At 46.7% G+C, this 16,699-nt stretch overlaps 1 pseudogene; it reads left to right on the plus strand.

Annotated features, from left to right (window-relative positions):
* The first annotated feature begins 269 nt into the window (after positions 1-269).
* LOC123049336 (uncharacterized) overlaps positions 270-16,699 on the plus strand; it is a 33,804-nt pseudogene continuing 17,374 nt past the window's right edge.

The following is a 16,699-nucleotide window of genomic DNA, read 5'->3' on the forward strand; positions in this document are numbered from 1 at the left end:
AGGGCACTAGTCCCTCTAGCAGCTATGATGATGGCAGCAGGAGCACTCCAAGCAATCTGCCAAAGGGTGCTACCAGAACAAGGAAGAAGAGGACTTCTGACTCTGAAGATGAAGATTATGTGGCTATTGAAGATGAAGCCACTTCTAAGAAGAAAGTGCTGAAGAAAGAGTATGGCTCAGCTGCTGCAACTAAGCAAGGTCTGAAAACTAAGATGCCAGCAAGAAGACAACCCATGTCTAAGCCAAGGAAAGTTGCCACAGGTGAAACTATGAAGTTCACTATTAAGTCTGAAGAAGAGGCAGCTGGAGAAGATAAGAAGAAGAAGAGGGCCAGAACCACTACTGCCAGAGTTCTTGGCAAGCCCTCAATGAGGAAAGATTCTGAAGAAGAGTAAGAGGAAGAGGATGCAGCGCCAGCACCCAAAGCTCAAAAGCTTATGGGAGATGCAATTAAGGCAGGGGCTGCTCCATCTAATTCCAAAAATGCTCCTAAGACTGCTGCTCCAGCTCCAAAGCCCAAACCCAAGAGGAGCACCAGGAACATCCCTGCTGAGGAGAAGAACAAGGCCCCAGTGCCTCAAGCTGCTGAAGAAGAAGAGGAAGATGATTCTGTGGTTTTGAGGAAGCTGAAGCCCAAGATCCCTGATCACAATGATGCACACCCAGTTGCAGAGAACATGAAAATCAGGAAGGATTCAGGATTGAGGCTATGGAGAGAGTCTGATCCATATGCTACCAGGAGAAGGACTGCTGTGGACTACAGATTCCACACTAAGGAATAGCAGGACTTCTATGAGACTGTTTTACTTGACAAGAAGCCCATAGTGTGTGACATGAGATGGGCTGATTGGGAATTCATCAAGGAGAATGATGATCACTTCCCTGGTGTATATGACAGCTTCAAGGCATGTGGAGTTGATGAGTTTGTGGCTCAGAAGTTCACCAATTGGAATGATGAGCTCATTATGCAATTTTACTCCACTGCACACTTCTATCCAGATGGAAGGATTGTGTGGATGTCTGAGGGTACTAGGTACCAGTCTACTGTTGAAGAATGGGCAAAACTCATAAATGCTCCTGAGGAACATGAGGATGACTTGGATGTCTATGCCAAGAAGAAGAAAGACCACAACTCTATGGCCAATATGTACAAAGAGATCCCTGATGCTGCTTTGGACACACATAAGTTTGGATCTGTACACTATTTGTTGTCTGGTCTGCCAACAATCAATTGGATTCTGAGGACACACTTCTTCCGAAGTCAGGTGATCACAAGATGATCAGAGGACATGCTATCAACTTGCTGCACATATTTGATGTCCCACAAAAGTTCAAGGTTATGAGCCTGATTGTGGAAACAATTAAGAGGACTGCAGCTGATCAGAAGAGAAGTTATGGATATACCCCACACATCCAGGAGCTCATCAACTCAAAGATGGGCAAAGGCAAGTACATCTTGGACAAGGAGCATCTACCCATCTATCCTGAATTTGAGGACAACACAGTTGTCATGACTGAGAATGAACCATCATCTATGCAAGCACAAGAGAAGAAAGCCAAAGCTAAAGCTGAGAAGGCTGCAAAGATGCCAACTATGGATGAGGCATCTCAGGTCTTCTTGAAGAGCAAGCAAGACCAGCTTGGATATCTGATCCAATCCACTCTGAGGATTGAGCAGGGCCTGGCCACCCTGGCCAAGAACCAGGAGAGCTTGGAAAGGATTGTTGAGACAAAATTCTATGACCTTGATGTCAAGATCACAGAGATCCAAACTGCAGTTGAGCAACTTCAGGAGGAAGCAGAGGAGAAGAAGGGCAATTCTACCACAGATGCATTTGCTAGAGTGCCCAGAGGACAGAGATCTGCTGAGTGCCAGTGACAGACACTAGAGCTACAGCATCAGCACCAGCAGCTACAGCTCCAGTTCCAACTCCAACAGCTACTCCACCAGCTCCAGCCACTTCATCAGAAGCTTTCGTCCTTGGCGTTCTCTCAACACCACCTCCCGAAGATCAAGCCTGAGAGTCATTTAGCACTATGCATTTTCAAACTTTTTGGTAACTTGTTGCCAAAGGGGGAGAAAAATGTATAGATCATAGGCTTCGAGAGAGAGAGAGTGTTGGTTTTTATCTCTCTTTGCACTCTTTTTGGTTGGTTTGAAACTTTACTGCGTGCTTGTGTGATACTACTTTGTGTCCTTGTGAGATACTTATTTGGTCAAGTGTTTGATCATATGCTACCCTTAATGCTTGTTGGATAATGCTATCTTTCATATCCTATTATGATCATTCACTTTGCTTGGTGATGAGTGCATGCTTTTAATCTCTATCATTTTGAGCGCTCCACCAAGATGTATGTGAAATGGAAGAGTAACCCATGATCCTAATCGATTGTGCATTTGCATTCAAAAGCAAATCTTAAATAATGCACAAATTTAGGGGGAGCTCTTGCTTATCACATACTTCTCAAAGCGATGATGTTTCTTAATCTTATTTATCATTTGTCGAAGCTTTGATCTATATGTTGTCATCAATTACCAAAAAGGGGGAGATTGAAAGTACAACTATCCCCAGGTGGTTTTGGTAATTCCTAACAACATATAGCTCATTGAGCTAATGCTATTCCAAGATAAATATTTCAGGAAAGCTCAATGTTTGGCATGGCATGGATTAGAAAGTGGACCCTTCAAAATGCTAAGGACAAAGGATTGGCTCAAGCTCAAAGCACAAGACTCTACATTTTCTATTTTAGTGATCCAAGATCACATTGAGTCTATAGGAAAAGCCAATACTATTAAGAAGGGATGAGGTGTTGCTTAATGAGGATCTTGCTCAAAATGCTTAGTGATATGCTCCAAAACCCTCCACTACTTTCTCATATCCACATATGTCCTAAACCAAAAAGTCCAACTCGGCCCCACCGATTCTTTCCATCCGGAGCCACCGAGTTCAGTTGACATAGCCACTGCCAGAAACCCTAATCAATTTGGTCTCACCGATAGGGATCTCGGTCTCACCGAGATGGGATTGCAAACTCTCTGTTTCCCTTCGTAACGTTTCAGTCAAACCGAGATGAGCGATCGGTCCCACCGAGATTGCAATGCAAACTCTTTGTTTCCTTTTCGTAACATTTCGGTCCAACCGAGATGAGCGAAGCAGTCCCACCGAGTTTGTCTGACCAACTCTCTGTTTGTCTATTACCAAAATCGGTCTCACCGAGTTTGTGTAATCAGTCTCACCGAGATTACGTTATGCCCTAACCCTAATAACATCGGTCCCACCGAGTTGACATGTCGGTCCCACCCAGAATCCTAACGTTCACATTTTGAACTAAATCGGTTCGACCGAGTTTAATGATTCGGTCCCACCGAGTTTGGTGATTTGTGTGTAACGGTTAGATTTTGTGTGGAGGCTATATATACCCCTCCACCCACTCTTCATTCGTGGAGAGAGCCATCCGAACATGCCTACACTTCCAATACATATTTTCTGAGAGAGAACCACCTACACTTGTGTTGAGGACAAGATATTCCATTCCAACCACATAAATCTTGATCTCTAGCCTTCCCCAAGTTGCTTTCCACTCAAATCTTCTTTCTACCAAATCCAATCCTATGAGAGAGAGTTGAGTGTTGGGGAGACTATCATTTGAAGCACAAGAGCAAGGAGTTCATCATCAACACACCATTTGTTACTTCTTGGAGAGTGGTGTCTCCTAGATTGGCTAGGTGTCACTTGGGAGCCTCCGACAAGATTGTGGAGTTGAACCAAGGAGTTTGTAAGGGCAAGGAGATCGCCTACTTCGTGAAGATCTACCCTAGTGAGGCAAGTCCTTCGTGGGCGACGGCCATGGTGGGATAGACAAGGTTGCTTCTTCGTGGACCCTTCGTGGGTGGAGCCCTACGTGGACTCGCGCAACCGTTACCCTTCGTGGGTTGAAGTCTCCATCAACGTGGATGTACGATAGCACCACCTATCGGAACCACGGATAAAAAATCTCCGTGTCAACATTGCATTTGCTCCCTCAAACTCATCCCTTTACCTTCATATGCAATTGTTTTACATTCCACTGCTATACTCTTAGAATTGCATGTGTAGGTTGATTGCTTGACTTGTGCTAAGTTGCTAAAATCTGCCAAGAACTAAAATTGGGAAAAGGCTAGATTTTTATTTGGTCAAGTAGTCTAATCACCCCCCCTCTAGACATACTTCCGATCCTACACCCTTCCCCCTCTCTCCCTCTTGGTGGATTCCTACTGGGACTTGGAGTCCTAGTAGGATTCCCCTCTTGGGGGCGTGCCCTAGGGGCCGGCCGGCCTCCCCCTTGCTACTTTATATACTGGGGCAGGGGGGCACCCTAGAACACACAAGTTGACAGTTGTCTTAGCCGTGGGCGGTGCCCCCCTCCACAGATTTCCACCACGGTCATATCGTTGTAGTGCTTAGGCGAAGCCCTGCGTCGGTAACTTCATCAACACCGTCACCACGTCGTCGTGCTGATGGAACTCTCCCTCGGACTCAGCTGGATCAAGAGTACGAGGGACGTCATCGAGCTGAACATGTGCAGATCGCGGAGGTGCCGTGCGTTCGGTACTTGGATCGGTTGGATCGCGAAGACGTTCGACTACATCAACCGCGTTACTAAACGCTTCCGCTTTCGGTCTACGAGGGTACGTGGACACATTCTCCCTGCTCGTTGCTATGCATCACCTAGATGGATCTTGCGTGTGCGTAGGTAAAATTTTAAAATACTACGTTCCCCAACACAGCGCGTCTTCCCAACCCTCGCTGCTACTAAGTCGCAGAAGCCACCTTTTCCCACCCCTCCTCCTCTCCCCCTCTCTTCCTTTCACTTTCCCCTCCTCTCTCCCTCACTTTGCTTCTTCCTCACTACTTCCCCCCCATTACTCTCTTTCTTCTACCTCTCTTTCTCTCTCTTTAATGCTCTCCTAGTGATACATTTCCAACATATCTATAATATTTGATTGTTCCATGCTGTTATATTATCATTCTTGGATGTTTTATAATCATTTTATAGCAACTTTATATCATTTTTGGGACTAACCTATTGACATAGTGCCCAGTGCTAGTTGCGGTTTTTTGCTTGTTTTTTACTTCGCAGAAAATCAATACCAAACGGAGCCCAAACGCAGCAAAACTTTTTGGAGATTTTTTCTGGACCAGAAGACACAATATGGGCCGAAGAAGTACCAGAGGAGTGCCCCGATGGGGGGCATAACCCACCTGGGCGCGCCTGGGGGCCCAGGCACGCCCTGGTGGGTTGTGCCCACCTCTGTAGCCTCCTGCACTGCCTCTTTGCTCTATAAATACCCCAATATTCCAGAAACCCTAGCGGAGTCGACGAAAATCAATTCCAGCCGCCGCAAGTTCCAGAAACCACAGATCCAATCTAGACACCATCACGGAGGCGTTCATCATCCTCATTGGTGCCTCTCCGATTATGCGTGAGTAGTTCATTGTAGACCTACGGGTCCGTAGTTAGTAGCTAGATGGCTTCCTCTCTCTTTTGATTCTCAATACAATGATCTCTTGGAGATCTATTTGATGTAACTCATTTTGCGGTGTGTTTGTTTGGATCCGATGAACTTTGAGTTTATGCTCAGATCTATGTTTTTATCCATGAAAGTTATTCGAGTCGTTTGATCTCTTATATGCATGATTATTTATAGCCTCGTATTTATTCTTCGAATCTTAGGTTTACTCAGGCCAACTAGATCGATTTTTCTTGCCATGGGAAGAGGTGCTTTGTGATGGGTTCGATCTTATGGTGCTTGATCCCAGTGACAGAAGGGGAACCGACACGTATGTATCGTTGCTATTAAGGATAACAAGATGGGGTCTACTTCTACTTAAATAGATCTTGTCTACATCATGTCATCGTTCTTATTGCATTACTCCATTTCTCCATGAACTTAATACACTAGATGCATGCTGGATAGCGGTCGATGTGTGGAGTAATAGTAGTAGATGCATGCAGGAGTTGGTCTACTAATCTTGGACGTGATGCCTATATAATGATCATTGCCTGGATATCGTCACGATTATTTGAAGTTCTATCAATTGCCCAACAGTAATTTGTTTACCCGCTGTATGCTATTTTTCTCGAGAGAAGCCACTTGTGAAATCTACGGCCCCCGGGTCTCTTCTTTATTATATTTGCCTTCGAGATATATTTTCATTGGCTTTTATTTTCAGATCTATTATCCAAAACCACAAAAATACCTTGCTGCAATTTATTGTTATTTATTTTATCTGGCGTTCCCGCGTGATCTATTTATCCAATCTACTACAATTTTACCGACCTTTTTACCCGTGAGGGATTGACAACCCCTCTCTTACGCCGGGTTGCAAGTATTTGTTCGTTGTGTGCAGGAGCCGTTCACGTGGTGTTGCGTGGTTCTCCTACTGGTTCGATAACCTTGGTCTCATCACTGAGGGAAATACCTACTGTAGCTGTGTTGCATCATCCCTTCCTCTTTGGGGAAATACCGACGTAGTTCAAGCCGCATCAAAAGGAATTTCTCACGCCGTTGCCGGGGAGACATCATCAACATCTACTAGGGTCGTAATCACAAATCTCATCTCCTTGAAATTTACATTATATGCCATTTGCCTCTCGTTTTCATCTCCTCCACTTCACAAAATTTGCCGTTTTATTCACCCTCTTTTCCGTTCGTCATTTTCTCGTCAGATCTGTCTTTTTGCTTGTGATCTTGTTGCTATCGCCAGCATGACTCCTCCTTTGGCACTGGATTTTGAAGTTTTATACTTCAAACAGAGACAAGGAGAAAATTTGAAAGATGCTTGGTATAGGCTGATGGAATCCTATTGCATTTAATCTCTAAAAGGGTATGCAAAAAATTTGGGGGGTACCGGCATATTTTTAGACCCAAACCGGCTCAAGGCATCAGCCGCCTCATTCTTCCTTGTATCAAGATGCTCCACTTGATAACCCTTGAAGTGACCAGCAATATTATCAAGCGCCCACGATAAGCCGCCATGAGCTGGTCTTTGGAATCCCAAGTGCCTGAAACTTGCTGAGCCACCAGATCTGAGTCGCCAAAACACGTGATCCTGCTTAAATTCATCTCTTTGGCCATTCGAAGTCCATGGAGCAAAGCCTCATATTCAGCTGCGTTGTTTGTACAAGGTAACATCAACCGTAAAAAATAGCAAAATTTGTCACCTCGTGGGGAAGTCAAAATATCTCCAGCCCCCGAGCCTTCTAATTGTCTGGACCCATCGAAGTGAATAGTCCAATATGTGTTATCAGGCTTCTCCTCAGGCGTCTTCAACTCCGTCCAGTCATTGATGAAATCCACAAGAGCCCGAGACTTAGTAGCTTTCCTTGGCACATACTTTAAACCATGGGGTCCGAGCTCAATGGCCCACTTAGCCACTCGGCCTGTAGCCTCTCTGTTATGAATAATATCCCCTAAAGGAGCAGAACTGACCACAATAATAGGATGGCCAAGAAAATAATGCTTCAGCTTACGACTGGCCATGAACACCCTGTATACCAGTTTTTGCCAATGTGGATATCGTTGCTTAGACTCAATTAACACCTCACTGACATAATAAGCCGGCCTCTAGACTGGGTACTCCTTACCCGTCTCCTTGCATTCCACCACAATCGCCACACTGACAGCCCTATTGTTAGCCGCCACATATAAGAGAAAGGGTTCTTTCTCAACGGGAGCCGCAAGGACAGGTGGCTCAGCTAACTGCTTTTTGAGTGCCTCAAACGCCTCATTAGCAGCATCACTCCAGACAAAGTGATCTGTTTTCTTCATCATCTGGTACAAAGGAATTGCCTTCTCACCCAGGTGTCTTATGAACCGGCTTAAAGCCGCGATACGACCCGCCAAGCGCTGGACATCATTGACACACGCCGTCTTATCCAATGAAGTGATGGCTTCAATCTTCTCCGGGTTACCTTCAATGCCCCTCTCTGAGACCAAAAAGCCCAAGAGCTTGCCCGCAGGCACACCAAAAACACACTTGGCCAGGTTAGGCATCATCTTATAGACCTGGAGATTATCAAAGGTCTCCTTTAAATCATCTAACAGAGTCTCCTTCTTTCTGGACTTGACAACGGTAGCATCCACATAAGCATGAACATTGCGTCCAATCTGGTTATCAAAGCAGTTCTGGACACAACGCTGATAAGTCGCCTGTGCACTCTTGAGCCCGAAGGCATAGACACATAGTAGAAAGCCCCAAAAGGTGTGATAAAAGTTATATTTTCTTGGTCTTTAGCTGCCATCTTAATCTGATGATAACTAGAATAAGCATGCAGGAAGCACAAATGCTCACAATCCGCCGTGGCATCTATGATCAGATCATTACGGGGAAGAGCAAAAGGATCAGCTGGACAAGCCTTATTAAGGTCTGTATAATCCACACACATACGCCAGGTGCCATTTTTCTTATGCACCAGCAAATGGTTAGCCAACCACTCAGGGTGAAAAACTTCAACGATGAAACTGGCCGCCAAGAGCCGGGCCACCTCTTATCTAATAGCCTTACGTCGCTCTTCATTAAAGCGGCGAAGGAACTGCATCCCCGGCTTAAACTTAGGATAAATATTAAGAGTGTGCTTAGCGAGTTCTCTCGGTGCACCTGGCATGTACGAAGGCTTCCATGCAAAGATGTTCCGATTCTCATGAATGAACTCGATGAGCGCGCCTTCCTATTTTGGATCCATGTTATCACTGATGCACTACAAAAAAAGACACATCCGTGACATTTTGGGCCGAACGAAGTTTTTTCCTGTCATGCTTATGACACTTCTATGATGGTAATTGTGACAAAACCCGGTATCATCATAGATGTGGTGGGCTCCTACTTCTATGACAAAAAATCATGACATAAAATGGGCTTTTCGTCCTGGGTGGGCCAGAGACGCAGCTGCATGACATTCTTTGGGCCGTCCATGACGGAAAAAACTGTGGTAGAAGCGAGGGCGAGGAAAATATCGGGGAGTACCAGGTTATGGTGGGTGGTCGGGGGCCGAGCGATGCGCGTTTCGCTCGTACACGTATGCACGTGGGTGCGAGGTGTTGGGATCTAACTGAACCCGAGCGAGGGTTCGCCTACTGAACCCGAGCAATTACACGGCAGGCTACACGTTACTGAACCCGAGCGATTGATCGAGCTGGCTGTTAACTAAACCCGATCGAGAGATTCCTTCGCTACTGCTGCTAACTGAAGCCGATCGAACCCTGCTGCCTCCTTCCCTTGCTGAACAGTGAGTGTTGTTGGGGGGGGGGGTTTGGATGAATAGTTCCCGATGGGGGGTTGGATGAACAGGGCACCGTGGTAGTAGAGGCCGTTGCCGCTGGATGAACAGGACCCCGATCGAGCCGGTTGGGGGTGGATGAACAGGACCCCGTGGAGGGCTGGATGAGTAGGACCCCGTGAAGGGCTGGTTGAACAGTAGCCGGTGGAGGGCTGGATGAATAGTAGCCCGTGGAGGGGTGGTTGAACGGGACCCCGTGGAGAGGGTTGGTTGAACAGTAGTCGGTGGAGGAGCGGTGGAGGCTGGATGAACATGAGCCCGTGGATGAACAGTCACAGGTGGAGGCAGAAGGGGAGACGCTGTGGATGAACAGTCACAGGTGGAGGCTGGTGGAGGTCGATGGTGGATGAACGGTAGCCCATGGAGGCAGTCAACGGTGGAGATGAACAGTATCCCGTGGAGTCCCGTTTTGCAGTACGCCACACCCCTCCCGATGAACAGGACCCCCGTTTCGACCGTAGAGCTCCAACACAAGTCTGTTTCCTACGTTTTGCGGTACGCCACACCCCTCCCGGTCAACAGGACCTCGTTTCAACCATAGGAGGTCCATGAGAAGTCCGTTTCCTCCATTCTGCGGTACGCCAGACCCCTCCCGATGAACAGGATCCCGTTTCGACCGTGGCCGGTCGAACACAAGGCCGCTTCCTCCATTCTACGGTACGCCAGGCCTCGTTTCGATCGCCTGTTCCGTCCAAGCCGGTTGGCTCCCGATGAACACGGCGTATTCCGTTGCCTCCCGATGAACACGACGCATTCCGTTGCCTCCCCATGAACATGACGCAGTTTCTCCGTTCCGACCCAGCCATTTACACGAGCCCTGGCCAAACGTATGCGCAAGTAGGTGTTCGAGACCCCGCCCGTATGTACGTACGTGGCTGTATTTACTTTCTTGCACCCTGGCTGATGCGGAGCATCCTACGGTCATCCCCATGGACCTACAATCGTCTCATCAAGAGCCAAGAGGACCTATCACACGAGCACGAGCTAGAGCTCTCGAGAACGAGGTGACTTCTTTCCTTAGTGATATCACATATGATCCACTCGAGACATGGCTACTACCTAAGTCCGATATGCTATGCATGATTAGGTGTCAAGAGGACCCTCCTGGATATGTACATGATGACGGACAAGTCGCCAAGTCCATGGATGAAGAAAACCAACGGGAAGAGTCAAGAACACCTCCCAGGCCCCGGACATCCGGCCAGGACCCCAGACATCCGGCCCATGGAGCATCCTCCTCAGCAGCTTCCCAGCCGCCCACCATCTACAAGCCCCGGACATCCGGCCCCAGCCAGGACATCCGGCGCCACGCACCAGAACCTACAGAAGCTGCCTCCACCAGCCCGAACATTCGGCCTCCTAACCCGGACATCCGGCTCCGTCTGTCTGCGCACAGTAAAGGGCCGAGGCCCACGTACCCTTTCGCCCCCTAGACTATATATACTCCTCCTCCTCCCTCTTTCTAGGGTTAGCATTGGTTTAGCTCATATGTGAGATAGAGCATTGCTCATCCATACGGATCTACTCCCCGAGAGAGATTGCGGCCCCTCTACGGAGACGATCCACGTTGGATTCAAGACCCCCTCTTGGGTGGCCCCATCAAGACCTCCTCACGGAGAAGAACCGGTTACCTTTGTATCGTCCTTTGTTGGATTTGGATCTTGTATCTCCCCTTGTGTTTCGAGGATCTAGCATATGTGTGACTATATCTTGTTGGTTTAGTGATTCCTCTTGTGTTTTCCCTCGTTTTCTCCACGTGTTCTTCGTGTTCTTAGTTGAGATCCACTCCTTTCGTGAAAGATCGGCCGTCTAGGGTTCCACCCTACATCATCTTGGTATCATGTGCCACGTTGATCACGATTTCGGAGCCCCCTCTCTTTGTTTTCTAGCCTAGTTTTGTTGATTTTGTCCCAAATTCGAAAATTGCCCCACAAAAATAGCCCCAATTTTTTTTTGTGATTTGTTGGTGTGATGAAGTTTTGTTGGATTTGATCCGCGGATTTCGTGTGTTGCAGGTAGATCTAGCTTTTCCCCCATTTTTCCCCAATTTCCATCCACAAAATCTTCAGAATTTTGCCCCGGATTTTACCTCTCCACGCGGTGTTCATCGAGTTCGTCCACGGATCCAGAGCCCGGACATCCGGCCCGACAGCCTGAACATCCGGCCTACCCCGGACATCCGACCCCTAACAGCAACACTTCCATCCACCGCTTCCTTTCCGTCTAACTTTCGTCCAATTTTGTCTCGGATACCACCACCACTTCCGCATAGCACCACCATAGCCTTTCCCGCTACCAACTCCAACAATTTTTGACCCGTTTTTGCTTTGAGAATTTGAGTTGTGGTTTCTGTGTCCTATTGTGTTTCGGCTATCTAGGTACGGTTCGACATCAACATCACCACCGCTCATCTTCGCCAAGGACTACTATGAACGGCTACATCACTTTGGTATCACCCTCACCTTGGTATCATCTTGGTATCATGATATCATCATACTTTCTTGCATTTGCATTGATAACCCCATAGCCTTACTTTCGCGTCACTTACCCATCGAGACTAGCCTTTGAGTATTGCCGGCAACGTGACTTGTGCACATTAGTGATCATACTTCGAATAGCATACATACAATATCATCGTGTTGCATATCTTGGTATCATTTCTTGTTTCACAAAGTTGTCATCACATACACAATTGCTATCTTGGTTCGTGAAGCATTGCATGAGAAAAGAGCTCAAACAACAAAGAGCCAAACAAGCTTTTAAGCAAGAAGGAAAGATAAGCAAAGAGCTTATAAGCAAGAACCATAGCATCATACAACATTAAGATTGTCATACTCGATCATCTTGGATCATATCATCGGAATACCATACATATAGCATACTTGGGGTAGAAGTCGTTGCATTTTTGCTTAGTAGGTTGTGCACAAGTTCGTATCCGCCTATTGTGCAATCGTGCTAGCGTCTCTCTAGTGTTGTGCAACAAGAGCATTTTCGTGGGTTCCACATTTTGGCTCACCCCTTGGTTGCCCGACCCCACTTATCTATTTGCGTGTGTGTTTCCATGTACTTTATCTTGCTATTGGTCTACTTGTTGCATTTAAAAATTTGCGAATATTTTCCAACATTATTGAATCTCACTTACATTCGCATCAAATTTTGTGCCACCATCCTAACCGAGCTCCACCATAAGCTTTTACTTGTGTAGGTGTGAGAAACCGACAAGAATTGGTACCAATTGTGTTATTTCCTTGTTACACATTGAGTGATCTTTGATCCATCTTCAACATCGGTCAAGGTACATTTGGTATAAGTTCTTCTCTTTCTCCCACTCACATGTCTTTGTTTGGAATGATGGATAGGCCAAGTACCTCTACCAACCCACTCTTCCTTGAGCAAGACGACGACCCGAACAACTACGTCACCAAACTACACCTCTTTGGTACACAACGAGCTTTGCATGAAGAGCAACTAGCAATGAGCGACCGCATCGACAACCTCGCCGCCGACTTGCGACTCTCCGAGCGAAGTACAAGAGACTACTTCGACAACAAGCTCGACAAGCACAAGCATGAGAATGACGCAAGAATGGACGAGATTCGTGGCTTGTTGGTCAACCGCTCTTCTACCACTTCGTCCTACTCAAGACGGAGCCGCTCGAGTCGACACTCTGACGACACTATCTCCGGCTCAAGTACCCCGACATCGAACACTCTTTGTCGTGCCGCGCGTCAAGATCGTCAAGCAAACCGCAATCCTCTCCACGACAACGACTCTCAAGAGCAAGCTCGCGTGCAAGAACGTCGACACCGTCAAAATCAAGCTACATTCGTGCAAGCACAAGAACGGCAACACCAACGACAATAAGAACAATAGGAACGAGCGCGACAACATCAAGATGCACAAGACGCCGAGGCACAACATCAAGAACAACAACTATGAGAAGCTCAATCACTTGAGGCGCAACGTGCCCTTCGAGATTCAAGTCATGCCGTAGCCAATCGAGGCCGACAAGCCCGTCTACATCAAGAAGCACTTCGCAACGAAGCTCAAGAAAGGATTTACCAAGCACGTGTGCATCGACAAGCTCCTCCACAAGCTCGCCAAGAACATCACGTTCAACAAGAGCAAGATGACAATGGAAATCCTCCAAGACAAGAGCAACATGAGTTCGACAACCCTCCTCGCCAAGAGCAACATGAGATTGTCAATCCTCAACGACATGGGCGTCATCATCCCCGACCCCAACATAATGAAGAGCAACGATATGGCAAGCTAAAGTTCACCATGCCCAAGTTCACCGGAAGCAATGACCCCGAAGAGTACATATCATGGGCATTGAAGGTTGACAAAATCTTCCGCTTGCACAACTACGAAGAAGAGAAGAATATCGCAATGGCATCACTTGAGTTCCAAGACTATGACCTCATTTGGTGGGAACAAGTCATTGAGCGCCAAGAGGCAAGAGGCGAAGCACCCATCACTACTTGGGCGCAAATGAAGGATGTCATGAGAGCACGATTCGTGCCAAACTACTACAACCGCGACCTCTTGAAGAAACTCCAACTACTCAAGCAAGGAACCAAGAGCGTTGAAGAGTACTACAAGGAAATTGAGATTGCCATGATACGAGCCAATGTCACGGAAGCTGATGAGAAAACTATGGCGCGTTTCTTGAATGGACTCAACCATCCTATCAAGAAGATCGCCGACTTCCAACCATACTCGAATCTCATCGAGCTAGTGCATCAAGCTACCAAAGCGGAACGCCAAGTGCAAGATGACCTCAAGTACACCAAGTTTGCATCCAAGTCCTACGGCTTCTCCAACAATCAAGCTTCAACGGCTCCAACACCTTCTACCTCAACCAAGCCTTCTACAAGCAACGACGACAAGTCAAGTTACAAGAAAACTTCGACAAGCTCAAGTCGTCCTCCTACTTCAAGCAACTTCAAGCCGAAAGCTTCATCATCATCTACCCCAACCGATGAGACCGTCAAGACAAGTTCCTTCAAATGTTTCACATGCGGAGGCCGAGGCCACAAGTCCTTTGAGTGCACAAACAAGCGCACCATGATCCTCAACGACGATGGAACCTATGATTCAATGAGTGAAGGAGAAATGGAAGCCCTTGAGTAAGTGGCCATGCACCGGCAAGTGAACAATGAAGAAGAAGATGATCAAGTATTTTGTGACGAAGATTCGAGCCCCGCTCTTGTTGTGTCCAAGGTCTTGACTATTCAACATCAACAAGACGAAGACCAACGATGCCACATCTTCCACACAAAGGCCAGCATCAATGGAAGGTCCGTCAAGGTAATCATCGATGGAGGGAGTTGCCATAACTTCGCAAGTGAAGAACTATGCTCCAAGCTTCAATTGGTCAAGATGAAGCACCCGCACCCCTACAAGGTTCAATGGCTAAGCGACACCGGCACCATCCAAGTCGAGCATAGAGTACAAGTTCCTTTCAAGATTTGAGCTTACGAAAGACACTTTGGAGTGTGATGTCCTTCCGATGACCGTGTGCCACCTCCTTCTTGGACGGCCATGGCAATTCGACCGAGGTGTCATCCACAATGGTCGTACAAACGACTATAGCTTCAAGATGAAAGGAAAGGAGTATGTGCTACGACCTATGTCTCCAAGCCAAGTGATCGCCGACAAGCAAGCGACACATCATGGAGAGAATAGTGAGAGAGCGAGCCACCAAAAAGAGAGTGAGCGCCACAAGCCCAAATTAAGTGCCTCCACGATGAGCGACAAGAAGAACTTAGTCCTATTTGCCACCAAACGTGAGATGAGAGAACTGTGCGAGAACCCATCAAGTGTTATGCACTATGTCCTTTTGTGCAAGGACGGAGCACCAAAAGCTAACACCTCTCACGATCTACCTTTAGTGTTATCTTCTTTATTGAAGGAATTCCAAGATGTTTTCCCCGACGAGCTACCTCCGGGTCTACCTCCACTACGCGGGATCGAGCACCGAATCGACCTCATTCCCGGATCGCCACTTCCAAACAAGGCTCCCTACCGAGTTAACCCCGAAGAAACCAAATAAATACAAAGGCAAGTAAAGCATCTCATTGATCATGGACATGTGCGTGAAAGTTTGAGTCCTTGTGCCGTACCGGTCATTCTTGTGCCAAAAAAAGACGGTAGCTTTCGCATGTGTTCCGATTGTAGACCCATCAATGCTATCACCATTCGCTATAGGTGCCCCATTCCACGCCTTGATGATATGCTTGATGAGCTTAGCGGTGCCACTATTTTTTTCCAAAATTGATCTCAAAAGTGGTTACTATCAAATCTGCATACAAGAGGGTGATGAATGGAAAACCACTTTCAAAACTAAGTTTGGTTTGTATGAGTGGTTAGTCATGCCTATGGGTTTATCCGAAGCACCTGGTACTTTCATGCGTCTTATGCATTATGTGTTTCGCCCTTACATTGGTGAATTTGTTGTGGTCTACTTCGATGATATCCTTGTTTTTAGCAAATCTCTCAAAGAGCATGTCACCCACCTTCGCACCGTGCTACAAACTCTTTGAAAAGAGCAACTTTATGCTAATATGGAAAAATGCCATTTCGGTGTTGATAAGCTTGTTTTCTTAGGTTTTGTAGTATCTTCTAAGGGTGTTCATGTTGATGAATCTAAGATCAATGCTATTAAAACTTGGCCCCAACCAACAAATTTGCAACAAGTGCGTAGTTTTCTTGGTTTAGCCGGTTTCTACCGTAGATTTGTGAAGGATTTTAGCACTAATGCTTCTCCTTTACATGCTTTGAGCAAGAAGAATGCACCCTTTGTTTGGGGACCATCGCAAGATAGAGCTTTCAGTGAGCTTAAGAATTTGCTTACTCATGCTCCCGTGCTTGCATTACCCAACTTTGACAAACCTTTTGAAATTCATTGCGATGCTAGTGGTAATGGCATAGGAGGTGTGTTAACACAAGAGAAGTGCCCCATAGCATACTTTAGTGAGAAACTTTCCGGAGCGCAACTCAATTACCCCATCTATGACAAAGAGCTATATGCTTTAGTGCGAGTTTTGCATGAATGGGAACATTACCTTCGCCCTCATGAATTTGTCATCCATACCGACCATGAAACGCTTAAGTATCTTAAGGGTCAAACTAAGTTGAAAAAGCGTCATGCTAAGTGGAGTGAGTTTATTGAGTCATTTCCTTATGTCATCAAGTATATCAAAGGAAAGGAAAATGTTGTGGCGGATGCGCTTTCCCGTATATGCATGCTTGTTACTCAAATTGAATTGAATGTCATTGGCTTTGAGCACATAAAAGACTTGTATGAGCATGATCCTACTTTTGCTATTACTTATGCCAAGTGTTTGACGCATACATCTTGGGAACGCTATTA

This window comes from Triticum aestivum, chromosome 2D, assembly GCF_018294505.1.
Source record: "Triticum aestivum cultivar Chinese Spring chromosome 2D, IWGSC CS RefSeq v2.1, whole genome shotgun sequence".
Classification (NCBI taxonomy): Eukaryota; Viridiplantae; Streptophyta; class Magnoliopsida; order Poales; family Poaceae; genus Triticum; species Triticum aestivum.